Source organism: Elephas maximus, chromosome 19 (genome assembly GCF_024166365.1).
Source record: "Elephas maximus indicus isolate mEleMax1 chromosome 19, mEleMax1 primary haplotype, whole genome shotgun sequence".
NCBI classification, from domain to species: domain Eukaryota; kingdom Metazoa; phylum Chordata; class Mammalia; order Proboscidea; family Elephantidae; genus Elephas; species Elephas maximus.
In genome coordinates, this window is record NC_064837.1 from 65,751,857 (window position 1) to 65,765,594 (window position 13,738).

Sequence of the window (13,738 nt, forward strand, 5' to 3'; positions counted from 1 at the left end):
TGCAGGGTGGCTGGGGTGGCAGGTGTGGTGGGTGTGGCGGGTGACCTGGGGGGGGTCGTCACTGCTCGCAGGGTCAGGAGGGGGTGGTGTGGGTGGGAGGTGTATGCATGTGCCTTTGTGCGGTTGCTGCCGTTTGTTTGTTGGGGGGGTGAGTGGCGGGTGGGTGCACACTTGGTCATGTGGTCACTGCTGCTCACTGGTTTGGGGTGGGTGGTAATGGATGGAGGGTGGGAGCGTGCTTGCTCCGTTGCCCAGTCTCCACTGCTTGCCAGTTTGCTGGGGGGAGAGTGGGTGTAAGGCAGGCATGCACACATCATGCTATCGCCGCCACTTGCCAGGTGGGGAGAGCGGAGGATGAGTGGAGGGCAGGTGAGTGCACAGGAGTGCGCTTACTGCTGCTCTTCAGGCAGGTGGGGCTGAGTGAGGGAGGAGGGGTGGCTCGAATTATGATCTCTGGTCAGGCAGCGTGGCTGGAGTATGGGACCCTCCATTCCAATCAGGAGGGTGGTGGAGGGGAAGTATGCCCCTTCAGCTCGCAGACATGGGTGTCTAGGCACTTCCTGTTCGCTACAGCCAGCAGTTGGGACCTGCCCCCGACTGAGTTGGAGTCTGGTTGGGTGGGGGACCTTTTGCCAGTATGCTGGTGTTTCACCACCTCATGTGTGTCACCCACCCCAGAGTTCAGGGACTGGCGCTCAGGCACGTACCATGACACTAGATCCTGGCTCCCTCCCTGCTCTGTGGACAGCAGAATCCCTGGAATTCTTCCCCTCCTCTGTGTGTTATCCTTCCTTAGATCCAGGTCATCATCCACTCACCTTGCTGCTCTCTGAGTGTATTTTTAGCTTCTTTGTCTCTTATGGAATCCCGTGAAGTTGCCTTTCTGTCCTCACCCGGCGTCACTACTAGTTTGTCTCAAGATGGACGTCTGGCAGAGTGCCTTGCTTCTTGTCACTCCTCTTTTGCTGTATTCATTCAATTTTTTCTTCCAGTTGGTGTTTGATTCAAGTCTTTATTCTTTCTTTTTGATGTTCAAGGTTCCAGGATTTATCTGCATCTGTTTCTCTTCGATTCTCAGGTCTTTGCTGTAGAAGGATGGTATGACGTATCCGGTTAAGTTGCCATCTTGGCTCTTCACCCTGATTTGGTTTTGACTTATTAGTAAGATTGAACCTATTTCTCCAAAGTAGAATTCCTTTTTATTTTTTTAATTTTGCTGAAAATATACACAGTCATACACCAACCAGTTTGACAATTCCTACACACACAGCTCGGTGACTGATTACATTCTTCACGTTATACAAACATTCTTACTATACTTCTCCGAATTGTTCCACCACCATTGACTTAGGCTCACTGCCCCCTAACTCCTCACCTAACCTTTCAAGTTGCTGTTGTCAGTTTGATCTCACATAAATAATTCTTTAAAAGAGCACAATGCTCAAGGTAGACATTCTTTACTTTTAATATAAACTATTTTGGGGGTTCGGAGGAGACTTCAGAGGATAGTTTTGGTTTAAGGTCAATATATAATTCTTTATCTTCGTATTTCTTCTTGTGCAAACTCTCTATTCATGTCCTCTGATCATTTGGTTAGTCGCCTTTCAAGGATTCTGAAAGTGCTGTGGGTTGATCTGAAACTTCTGCTCCAACAGAAGTTTCATAACGCATTAGCCGCTCTAGGATCCTGACACTGTTATTTCTGGCAAGGGATTCTAATTCTGATTGTGCTGTTCAGCTCAGTCGAGTTAAAAGAATTTCAGCCCAGGAATCTTAAACTGTCACAGTTTCATCCTGTCGCCTTTAAACAAATGATTAGGCTGAATGGATGGTGCAATCCAGCAGAAGCCAGGTGGGTGGTAGGTGGAGCTTGTTTCTGCTCGTTGGTGACTCAGCCTGTCACTCCTTATTCAAACCCTGAATCAGTCCTGCCGAATGACTCACATCTTGTGACTTACCTCTCCTACCTCCATCTAGGTGAAGTCTTAGAAATAAATGTTTTCTGCCTGATTCTCTGTCCCGTACTTTGCTCTAAGGTTACCTTTTCTAGGGGCCCTGGAGCTGTACAAAGGTAGTTTCTGTTGCTATAATTGAGGTCATATGAGATCCAGTGTGTAGAAACCTAGAAGCCAGCCCTTCCTTCTTCTCCCTAAACTTTAAATCCAACCAGTCACTAACATTTGCCTCTTCTACCTGCTAAATATCTCTCAAGGACATCTACTTTGTGACACCCATGCTGCTACCACGTTTGTCAAGGGCCTCAGTTGCTGAGACTACAGCAAAGCTTCTTCTGTAGGGCTACTCAAAGCCGCTTTTGCATCTCTACTCAGCAGCTAGGCTGAGTATTTTTACACATGCTAATCAGATTGTGGAATTCCTTCACTTAAAAGCCTCCAATAGCTTTTCATTGCTCTGGGTATGAAATCCAAAATCCTTACCTTGGTGAAGGAGACCCCACATGGTCTGACTCCTGACTTCTCCTCCAGCCTTGCCCTCACCTGTCTGCTGTTCATCTTTTCTGCTCCAGCCACACTGGAGCCCTCTTAGTTCCTTAAACTCATACCCTCCTTCCTCATGGACTTTACCATGTTGTTCCTTCTATCTGGAACATTTTTCCTTATTCTCTTTCCGTGGTTAATTTGTAGCTACTCTTCAGATTTTGGCTGAAATATCACTTCTTCAGGAAAGCCTTCCTCTCTCTGCCTCTCTTTTTCCACCTCTCCTCTTTTCCTTTCCCTTCCCCTTTTCCTTCTCTTCCTCCTTCTTTTGTTTTGACTAGAGAGAGAACTATGAATGTTTATCCAGCTAGGGGAAAAGACCCAATGGAAAGGAAAAAACTGAAGATCCTAGGGTGAGGATAATTGTGTACCAGCTCGTTTGATAACAAACATTCATCAGTCACCTGCTGTGTGCCAGGTGTTTTGCTTATCAATAGTGACACAAAGGTGAATAAGGCACAGTTCTTGGACTCAAGGGATTCCCAGCCTAGTGAAGGGGAATTGACACATGGCTAGATAATTCTTTTCATTAAATAAAACCTTGCCATGATATGTCCAGTCTCTACACAGATTCGTGGACATAGAAGCATTAGTTGGCTTCCCAAAATAATCACAAAGCAACTTCAAATTATATTGTAGTCTTTTGAGAAAGATGCCAAAGGGGAAATTACATAAATTAAACCCACTTAAAATCTTCCTCCTGCCTCCTAAGGGGGATTCTGTCTTTGCCTGTTAGGTTCCCAGATGATTGTACCGTATCAGAATAATAGGTGAATGGTGTTTCATCTATTCACCTAAAGTACTTCTCACTCTGCCCTAAAGTCTTTTTCCTCCCTCTAAACTTCCTCCAACTCTTCCCTAATCCAACCCATCCTAGCTCTTCCCTCTTCACCTCCCTCCTGCCCTCTTTTAAAACCTACCTTCTCTCATCTTCTGGTAACTCCCCATCCTACCCAAAGTAAATCAAACCACTCACAGCTTGGTCTTTCTCAGTCCTAACTTTCACCTATTATACTGTACAATGATTTGGGAACTTAACAAGCACGGGCAGAATCCTCCTTAGCAGGCAGGTGGAGGGAAAGACACTCTGGATATTCAGGTATTACTAATATTATTTTCCTGCCAAAGATTTAAAAACAATGTGGCGAGTGAAAAATTTGCAAAGAATTATGAGAAAACAGAGCAGGGACAACCCAGTCTGACCTTAAAGGATAATAAGGAGTTAGCCAGGAAGAAAGGAGATGAGAAGGGCACTTCAGGCACAGGGACCATCATAAGCTAATGCCTACAGTTGAGGAAAAGAGCCCTGGTGGCACAACAGTTAAATACTTGGCTGCTAACCTAAAGGTAGGAGGTTTGAACCCACCCAGTGGCTTTGCAGGGGAAAAACCTGTCGATCTGCTTCTGTAAAAGTTAGAACCAAGAAAACCCTATGGAGCAGTTCTACTCTGTCACATGGGGTTGCCATGAGTTGGAATTGACTTGACGGCACACAACAACAACAGATGAGGAGGCTAGAGGGGAAAAGACTGAGAACACAGATGGGGATATAGGTTTGAAAAGAAGGAATATCTCTTCCTTGGAGATAAGTTCAGAGCGAATGAAAAGTAGATGGAGTGGATGAGAAATGCCACCTCAGAAGACCTTGGTATCCTCATCAAAATCATCTTGGTAGGGAGAGACAGGGGAGACTTCAGGAAACTGAGGAAGGAATGGAACAGTTGTCTGAGGTTGTTAGACAATCAATAAGACATAGCTAAAGGGTCCACCTGTGGTCACCTGATCTTTGACAAAGGCCCAAGTCCATTAAATGGGGGAAAAGACAGTCTTTTTTAACAAATGGTGCTGGCAAAACTGGATGTCCATCTGCAAAAAAAATGAAACAGAACCCATTCCTCACACCATACACAAAAACTAATGCAAAATGGATCAAAGACCTAAATATAAAACCAAAAACTATAAAGATCACAAAAGAAAAAGTAGGATTTAACACTAGCGGTCCTGATATACAGCATAAATAGGATAACCCAACCCACAGATCATAATTAGCAATACACAACCACTAGATAACTGGGATCTTCTAAAAATTAAACACTTACGTTCATCAAAAGACTTTGCCAAAAGAGTAAAAAGAGAACCTACGGACTGGAAAAAGATTTTTGGCTGTGACGAATCCAACAAATGTCTAAGCTCTAAAATGTACAGGAAAATCCAACACCTCTACAACAAAAAAAAAATCCAGTTAAAAAATGGGCAAAGGATATGAACAGACATTTCACTGAAGAAGACATTCAGGCAGCTAACAAGCACATGAGGAAATGCTCATGGTCACTAGCCATTAGAGAAATACAAATCAAAACTACAATGAGACACCATCTCTCCCCAACATTACTGGCGGGACTAAAAAAAAAAGCAAAATAACAAACGTTGGAGAGGCTTCAGGGAGCTTGGAATTCTTACGTACTGGTGGTGGGAAGGTAACATGGTACAGCCATTTTGGAAAACAATATGGTGCTTTCTCAAAAAGCTAGATATAGAGATACCATATGATCCACCAATCCCACTCCTAGGAATATATCCTAGAGAAATTAAGTGTGTCATACGAATACACATATGCACACCCATGTTCATTACAGCATTATTCACAATAGCAAAAAGATGGAAGCAACCTAAGTGCCCATCAACAGAAGAATGGATAAACAAACTAGGGAACATACATACAATGGAATACTAGACAACAATAAGGAACAGGATGAATCTGTGAAACATCACACATTGCATGGATGAATCTGGAGGGCATTATGCTGAGTGAAATAAGTCAATCACAAAAGGACTAATACTCTATGAGACCACTATTATAAAAACTCATGAAAATGTTTACAAACCGAAAGAAACAATCCTTGATGGTTATAAGGGAGGGGACGGGTGGGAAAAACACTAACTAGACAATAGATAAGTGGTAATTTCAGTGAAGGGTAAGACAATACACAGTACTGGGGAAGTCAGCACGATTTGACCAAGAAAGGTCATAGAAGCTTCATACACATCCAAACTCCCTGACGGACTGAATTACTGGGCTGATGGCTGGGGACCATGGTCTCGGGGGACATCTCGCTCAATTAATATAGCATAGTTTATAAAGAAAATGCTCTACATCCTACTTTGGTGAGTAGTGCCTGGGGTCTTAAAAGCTTGTGAGCAGCCATCTATGATACTCCACTGGTCCCACCCTGTCTGGAGCAAGGGAAAGATTAGTCCAAAGGACTAATGGACCACAACTACCACAGCCTCCACCAGACTGAGTCCAGCACAATTCAATGGTGTCTGGCTACTGCTACCAAGTGTTCTGACAGGGATTACAATAGAGGGTCCTGGACAGAGCTGGAGAAAAATGTAGAACAAAATTCAGACTCACTATAAACCACCAGGCTTATTGGTCTGACAGAGACTGGAGGAACCCTGAGAGTATGGTCCCTGGACACCCTTTTAACTCAGTACTGAAGTCACTCCTGAGGTTCACCCTTCAGCCAAAGATTAGACAGGCTCATAAAATAAAACGAGACTAAATGGGCACACCAGCTCAGGGGCAAGGACAAAAGGCAGGAGGGGACGGGAAAGCTGGTAATGGGAAATCCAAGGTCAAGAAGGGGAGAGTGTTGACATGTTGTAGGGTTGGCAACCAATGTGACAAAGCAATACGTGTATTAATTGTTTAATGAAAAACTAATTTGCTCTGTAAGCCTTCAACTGAAGTACAATTAAAAACAAACAAACAAACATAGCTAAAGGGACCGAAGAGCCACAGAAAGGCTAGTTAGTGTGAATTTAGAGTGGGCATTTGGCTTTAGTAATTTGATTTACTTCTTCAGGAAAGTTTGATGACTTGGGGGACTGTCAGAGGAGACAGTGAGTAGACGAAAGAGCGTAGTATAGCCCCAGTAACTGGTAAGTAGGTTCAAGTATGTTGAGTAATATTCATAAAGCCCAACAGGAGCAAAGAAGCAGCATAGGCCAAAGGGGGAATTATAACCATGTATATCTTCCGGAATGAGGTGGAAAGGCATAAAATACAGGCAATTGACTAGTTCAATTCAACAAACATTTATTGGGTACAAGGTACCAAGTAAGGTGCTGCATTCAGGGAGCTTGAGATATTAACAAATATAACAGAATGCTGTACAAAGCATACTTTTGTAAAAAAAGACAACGGATACAAAGAAAGGGGCACAATGACTAAAAGTCAGGGAAAGCTTTTGGGAGTGTAGCATTTTAGGTGGACCTTCAGGATGGGCGAGCATTTAAATATTGCTTTTTTGGGTAGGAAAGGACCTTCAGGCACAGAGAACTGTTTGAACAAAGGAGCAGAAGTGGACAGTCCCACATACAATTAAGGGATGGTGGTCAATCTCTGTGGCTGTTAAGAGTAGTTTGACCCGTGGGAAGTTAAGCCTGGAAATGTACGCCTGAGATGATTTATGAAGGACTTGTCAGGTCGAGAGATCTGGACTTTGCAAAGATAGACCGCGGGAAGATTTGTGTGTGCAGAAAGTGATATAATTCTACCCACGCCAACCAAGAGTTAAAGTGGATCAAACATGCAAAATTAGGTGCTAAAACGGCACCTCTTATCCAGCTGAGAAGAAAGAGTGGTTTTAACTAGGTTCCTGCTGAAATGCATTAATAGGGGAAAGGGCTCTTAATTCCCAGGGCCAACCAAGTTCCGCTTCCAATCTGATAAACATTTTTTTTTTTTTTTTAAGTCTCCAAACTTAGATCTCTGGGAAAACAGAAGTAAATACTGACACAGGCTTGATTTGTTTTCCCAAGAGAGGTCTCCCAGGCGATTTCTCTTAATTGTCCAGAAAAATATAACTTGTTTTTTCCCTTTAGATTTCGGGTGAGCTGAAGGGAAAACTGCAGTATTGCCTCAGATTCTGCAGCTTTGTTTTGGACGCAATATTAGTCCCTGAGGACTCCCTTCAAGGTCCCTGAGCAAGGCGTCTCTTAAGGCTTTTATTCTCGGCAACAAGGAGCGAGTTCAGAAGTGAAAGCGGGAGACAAGCGCTCCGCAAGGGGCTTATTTAAAAAGAAAAGAACAAAAAAAGAATGGAGCTCTGCCCATCTCTTCAGGGTAAGAAGTGCCTTTTTCCGTAGGAAAAAGAATGCTGGTGAAAGCCGTGCCCTCGCTTCTGGTTTGAGCCTTCACGCCCAGGAAAGGACAGCGGCTCGGAGCCGTCCGGCCGGCATCACTTCGATCACAATTCCGCCAGGCTCCCAGAGGGGCGGTTGCAGCTACAGCCTCGCGCGATGCTCAGCCAATCCGAAGCCGTGTAACCCCACCCATTTCTCATCCCGACCAATCGACACCCCGAACTTTAGCTCGCCGGCCGGCACCTCCGTCGTCCGAGAAGGGAGGCAAGCTCCTTTAGAGTTGCCAGTAACGGACATGGCTGCGGCCCCTGGAGGAGGGGACGTGAAGTGAGGAGGGGGCAGGGAGGGGAGAGGACCCGGGCGAGGAAGACAGGCCCCCGGGTCCCGGTAAGTATGGGAAGGCCCGGGGTCCGAAAGTGGGGAACAACGGGACGTGGGCTCGGCCTTCCGCGTCCTCTGGATTCTTGGTCAAGGCGAGGGGAGTCTGGGGTCTGCATCCAGGGAATGGCCTCGGAGGATCCCTTCTCAAGGGGAGTCAGGGGCCTGGCTCTTACCTACAGCACTTGGCCATTTCCTTTTCCTAGGCCCTCAGACTCCTGCCTTGGCCCCCTGAGCGCCCCTCGTTAGAAATCAAAGCCTCCCACCAACAAAGAATCCCTGCCCCAGGTTCGTCGCGGCGGGCCCTGGCCCAGAGGGTTCCGAGGGTTGATGTCATGTGTATTTATAGGCCGCTGGGAGTCCCCATCCCCGGCCCAAATTCAGGCGGTTGTGTCGCCTTCGCGCGTTCTCAGCTGCTGTCGTTTGGGCAGGCATTCGGCCTCGTGTGACCGCATTCCGGTCCCTGGTCCTCAGACGCAGCTGCCTCAGGTGTTCTCTCGCTTGGAGCTGCGACGTTGCAGTTTGAAGAGCCTTTTTTTATTTTGGTATTTCCAGGATCATTTTGAGACTCCTCAGAGGCAATCCTAGGAACCTAATACTGATTTCTGTGCTGTGCCTTTATTCCTCGACTCACGCGCCTCTGTAGTCCAGTTGCCAGCCCCCTGGGTGCCACGGCGCCCGGCGCCCAATGCGAGGGAAACCCTGCTCTACTCTCATTGGTGTGTGACCACAGGCAGTCCTTTGGCGTGTTCATTGATTCGGTCACGTGCTGCAGCTTCCCACCCTCTCTTCTGAGTTGTTCTGTAGCTCTTGGCAAAGAAGGAGGCAACTTTTCCTTATGGTAGGTGATTTTTTGTGCACTGGCGGGGGGGGGGGGGGGGGCATAGTTTTCTCACACTTTATCCAAGACATTCAGCTCTAATGACATACTTCCGTTATTCCCTGGGTACTCAGAAGATGGAAGTGGGGGCCTGGGGAGTTTTAACATTTTCGTTTTACAGATGGGGAGACTGGAGAGGCAAAGGGTCAGAGTCGTGGTTACCTGGGAACAGTGCCAGGACTAGAATCCTAAAGCCCAGATTCTTGAGTTCTTTATCCAGTAGAGCCAATTCTTTTCCAGGTATGATCATGGGAAGTCAAGTTCCATAACTTCTCTAGCCTTTTGCAGGCTGGTTGTGAGCACTAAATGAGATGCTTTGTATAGGATCCCTAGTATGGTGTCTAGTATTTGTTAGGTCCTCCATACATTTTGTTGTGGTTGTTTAAAAAGAAAGGACAAAAAAAGAATGGAGCTCTGCCCATCTCTTCAAGATAAGAAGTGCCTTTTTCTGTAGGAAAAATATACACAGCAAAACATTCACCAATACAACAGTTTCTACATTTACAGTTCAGTGACATTGATGACATTCTTCATGTTGTGCAACCATTATCAATATCCTTTTCCAAAATAGTCTGCCACCATTAACATAAATTCAGTGCCCCCTAAGCAAAAACTTCCCCTTTTCCACTCTTTCCCACCTCTAGTAAAAAAAAAAAAAAAAAAGTTCAGTTTCTATATATTTGCATATTTCATGTAAGTGAGATCCTACAGTATTTGTCCTTTTGCAGCTCACTTACTTGGCTCAGCATAGTGTTTTCAAGGTTCATCATGTTGTGGCATGCATCAAGACTTCTCTTTATGGCTGAGTAATATTCCATTGTGTGTATATGCATTTTGTTTATCCATTCATCAGTTGATGGACATTTCAGTTGTGGCATGCATCAAGACTTCATTTCTCTTTATGGTTGAGTAATATTATATTGTGTATATATATATTTTATTCACCTCTTGATGGATATTTTGGTTGTGGCATACATCAGGACTTCATTTCTCTTTATGGCTGAGTAATATTCCATTGTCTGTATATATATTTTGCTTATCCATTCATCTGTTGATGGACATTTTGGTTGTTTCCACCTTTTGGGTATTGTGAACAGTGCTATAATGAACAATGGTGCACAGGTTTCTGTTTGTTCCTGCTTTCATGTCTTCTGGGTATACACCTAGGATTGGAATTGCTAGGTCATATGGTAGTTCTATGTTCAACTTTTTGAGAAGGTTCTCCATACATTTTTGCATTCATTAATTTTAAGTAGCCACCAAGTAGATCATTGGCTTGTTTCTTGTATTAATGTTTATATTTTGGGAGGTATAAGTTATTACAGTAATTCTTGATTGAGAGGACTGAAAAGGGCAGAGTCAGGAGCAAGGCATGCCCCTTCCTCCTTTTTTGGGAATCATTGTAGTGTAATTAGAGATGTGATGAATGGGAATGTGTTGTGTATAAGAATAGTGTGGAGGCAGAGAAACCACTTAAGAAAGAAAAATACCACTGTGGTGTCTCTTCATGATAATCTTGGCAAAAGAAGAGCCATTCTTAGTATTCTAAAGAGGTACTTTTTGTTTTTTTAAAGCAAGGGCAGCAGGTAAAGTTCATTGTCTAAAGAATCAAATTAAAGTGATCCACAGAATAAAAAAGCTTGAAAATTACCATAAAGACCAGAACACATCAGAAAGTAGACTGTTGTTAACCTTGGAACAGGGGAGAGCATGTTCCAATAAAATCCACAAATTCTCTGCAAGTCTTATTTTAGCTTCCTCACTCACTAGTTCTTTTTTGTCAGGCAGGGCTTAGAACTGGTTTGATGCAGTTTGAACCCCTCCTGAGGGTTTCCATTTCTAAAAAGTTCCCTGTTGAGAAGTTGCATTTCCACCCCATATGTACTGAATCAGAATCTACCGTTTAACAAGATCCCCAGTGATTTTTATGTATACCTTCCTGGGCACTTGTTAGAAATGCAAATTTTCAGCAAGGAACTTGTTAGAAATGCAAATTCTCAGCAGGGGAAGCCCTGGTCATAACTACAAACAAGGAAACTGAGGGGTACTATGAATTGTGCATTGACCAGGAAAGTGAAGTACAAACCATTGCTTTTTTCCATTTTCGCTTACTTGTCTTTCACTTTTTTGTGTGTGTGCTTTAGGTGAAAGTTTACAGAGTAAATTTTTTTCTCATTAAACAATTAATACACATATTGTTTTGTGACATTGGCTGCCAACCCCACAACATGTCAACATTCTCCCCTTCTCCACCTTGGATTCCCCATTAGCAGCTTTACTGTCCTCTCGTGCCTTCTCATCCTTGCCCCTGGGCTGGTGTACCCATTTAGTCCATTTTGTTTTATGGGGCTGTCTAATCTTTGGCTGAAGGGTGAACCTCAGGAGTGACTTCAGAACTGAGTTAAAAGGGTATCTAGGGGCCATACTCTTGGGGTTTCTCAAGTCTCTGTCAGACCAGTAAGTCTGGTCTTTTTTTGTGAGTTTGAATTTTGTTCTACATTTTTCTCCAGCTCTATCCAGGACCCTCTTTTGTGATCCCTATCAGAGCAGTTGGTAGTGGTAGCCAGGCACCACCTAGTTGTGTTGGATTCAGCCTGGTGGAGGCTGTGGTAGTTGTGATCCTTTAGTCCTTTGGACTAATCTTTCCCTGTGTCTTTGGTTTTCTTCATTCTCCCTTGCTCCAGACCGGGTGGGATCAGTAGATGTATCTTAGATGGCCACTCACGAGCTTTTAAGACCCCAGGTGCTACTCACCAAAGTAGGATGTAGAGCATTTTCTTTGTAAACTATGTTATGCCCATTGAGGTAGATGTCCCTTGAGACCATGGCTCCCAGCCCTCAGCCCAGTAACTCAGTTCTTCAGGGAGTTTGGATGTGTCTATGAATTTTCTATGACTTTGCCTTGGTCAAGTTGTGCTGACTTCCCCAGTATTGTGTACTGTCTTACCCCTTACCAAAGTTACCACTTATCTATTGTCTAGTTCGTATTTTTCCCTTCCCATTCCTCCCCTCCCTCTGATCATCAAAGATTATTTCTTTCTGTGCATAAACCTTTTCATGAGTTTTTTTTTTAATTATACTTTAGATGAAGGTTTACAGAACAAACTAGTTTCTCATTAAACAGTATACATATTGTTTTATAACACTGGTTAACAACCCCATGACATGTCAGCACTCTGCCTTCTCAACCTTTGGTTCCCTATTACCCACTTTCCTGTCCCTTTCTGCCTTCTTGTCCTTGCCCCTGGGCTGGTGTGTGCCTTTAGTTCTCATTTTGTTTTATGGGCCTGTCCAACCTTTGGCTGAGGGGGGAACCTCAGGAGTGATTTCATTACTGAGCTGAAAGGGTGTCCAGGGGCCATACTCTCAGGGTTTCTCCAGTCTCTGTTAGGCCAGCAAGTCTGGTCTTTCTTTTTGAGTTAGAATTTTGCTCTACATTTTTCTCCAGCTCTGTCTGGGACCCTTTATTGTGATCCCTGTCAGAGTAGTCAGTGGTGGTAGTCGGGCACTATCTAGTTGTACTGGACTCAGTCTGGTGGAGGCTGTGGTAGATGTGGTCCATTAGTCCTTTGGACTAATCTTTCCCTTGTATCTTTAGTTTTCTTCATTTTTCCTTGCTCCCGAAGGGGTGAAACCAGTGGAGTATCCTAGATGGCCACTCACAGGCTTTTAAGACCCTGGGTGCTACTCACCAAGGTCGAATGTAGAACATTTTCTTTATAAACTATGTTATGCCAATTGAGCTAGATGTTCCCCAAGTCCGTAGTCCCACAGCCCTCAGCCCAGCAATTCGGTCCCTCAGGGAGTTTGGATGTATCTATAAGATCTTCTGTGACCTTGGCTTGTACAAGTTGTGCTGGCTTCCCCAGTATTGTGTACTGTCTACCCTTCACCAAAGTTACCATATCTATTGTCTGTTTAGTGTTTTTTCCTCCCCACCCATCCCCTCCCTTTTAACCACCAAAGATTGTTTCTTTCTGTGTGTAAACCTTTTCAGGAGTTTTTATAACAGTGGTCTCATAGAGTATTTGCCCTTTCCTGATTGACTTATTTCACTCAGCATAACGCCCTTCAGATTCATCCATGTTGTGAGATGTTTTGCAGATTCATCATTTTTCTTTATCATTTTGTAGTATTCCATTGTGTGCATGTACCACAGTTTGTTTATGCATTCATCTGTAAATGGGCACTTAGGTTGTTTCCATCTTTTTGCTATTGTGAATAATGCTGCAGTGAACATGAGTGTGCATATGTCTATTCATGTGATGCTGTTAATTTCTCTAGGATATATATTCCTAGGAGTAGGATTGCTGGATTGTATGGTATTTCTATTTCTAGCTTTTTAAGGAAACGCCATATCGTTTTCCAAAATGGTTGTACCATTTTGCATTCCCACCAGCAGTGCATAAGAGTTCCAATCTCCCCGAAGCCTCTCCAACATTTGTTATTTCCTGTTTTTTTTTTTTTTATTAGTGCCAGTAGTGTTAGGGTGAGATGGTATCTCACTGTAGTTTTGATTTGAGTTTCTGTAATAACTCGTGATCGTGAGCATTTTGTCATGTATCTGTTGAGCTGCCTGAATGTCTTCTTTGGTGACATGTCTGTTCATATCCTTTGCCCATTTTTTAATTGGATTATTTGTCTTTTTGTTGTAGAGGTGTTGGATTTTCCTATAGATTTTAGAGATTAGACCTTTGTCAGATATGTCATAGCCAAAACTTTTTCTTTCCCAGTCTGTAGGTTCTCTTTTTTACTCTTTTGGTGAAGTCTTTTGATGAGAATAAGTGTTTCATTTTTAGAAGATCCCAGTTATCTGGCTTATCTTCTGGTG

General features: G+C 43.8%; 1 protein-coding gene across 4 annotated transcripts in view; it reads left to right on the forward strand.

The window, feature by feature from the left end:
- The first annotated feature begins 7,329 nt into the window (after positions 1-7,329).
- TMEM94 (transmembrane protein 94) overlaps positions 7,330-13,738 on the forward strand; it is a 46,671-nt gene continuing 40,262 nt past the window's right edge. The window contains exon 1 of one of the 4 annotated variants that reach the window (XM_049858898.1): positions 7,330-8,868. The gene's annotated coding sequence lies outside the window, so the exon portion shown is untranslated. The remainder of the gene's footprint in view (positions 8,869-13,738) is intronic. The other 3 variants (XM_049858897.1, XM_049858901.1, XM_049858903.1) reach the window with 3 other exon arrangements.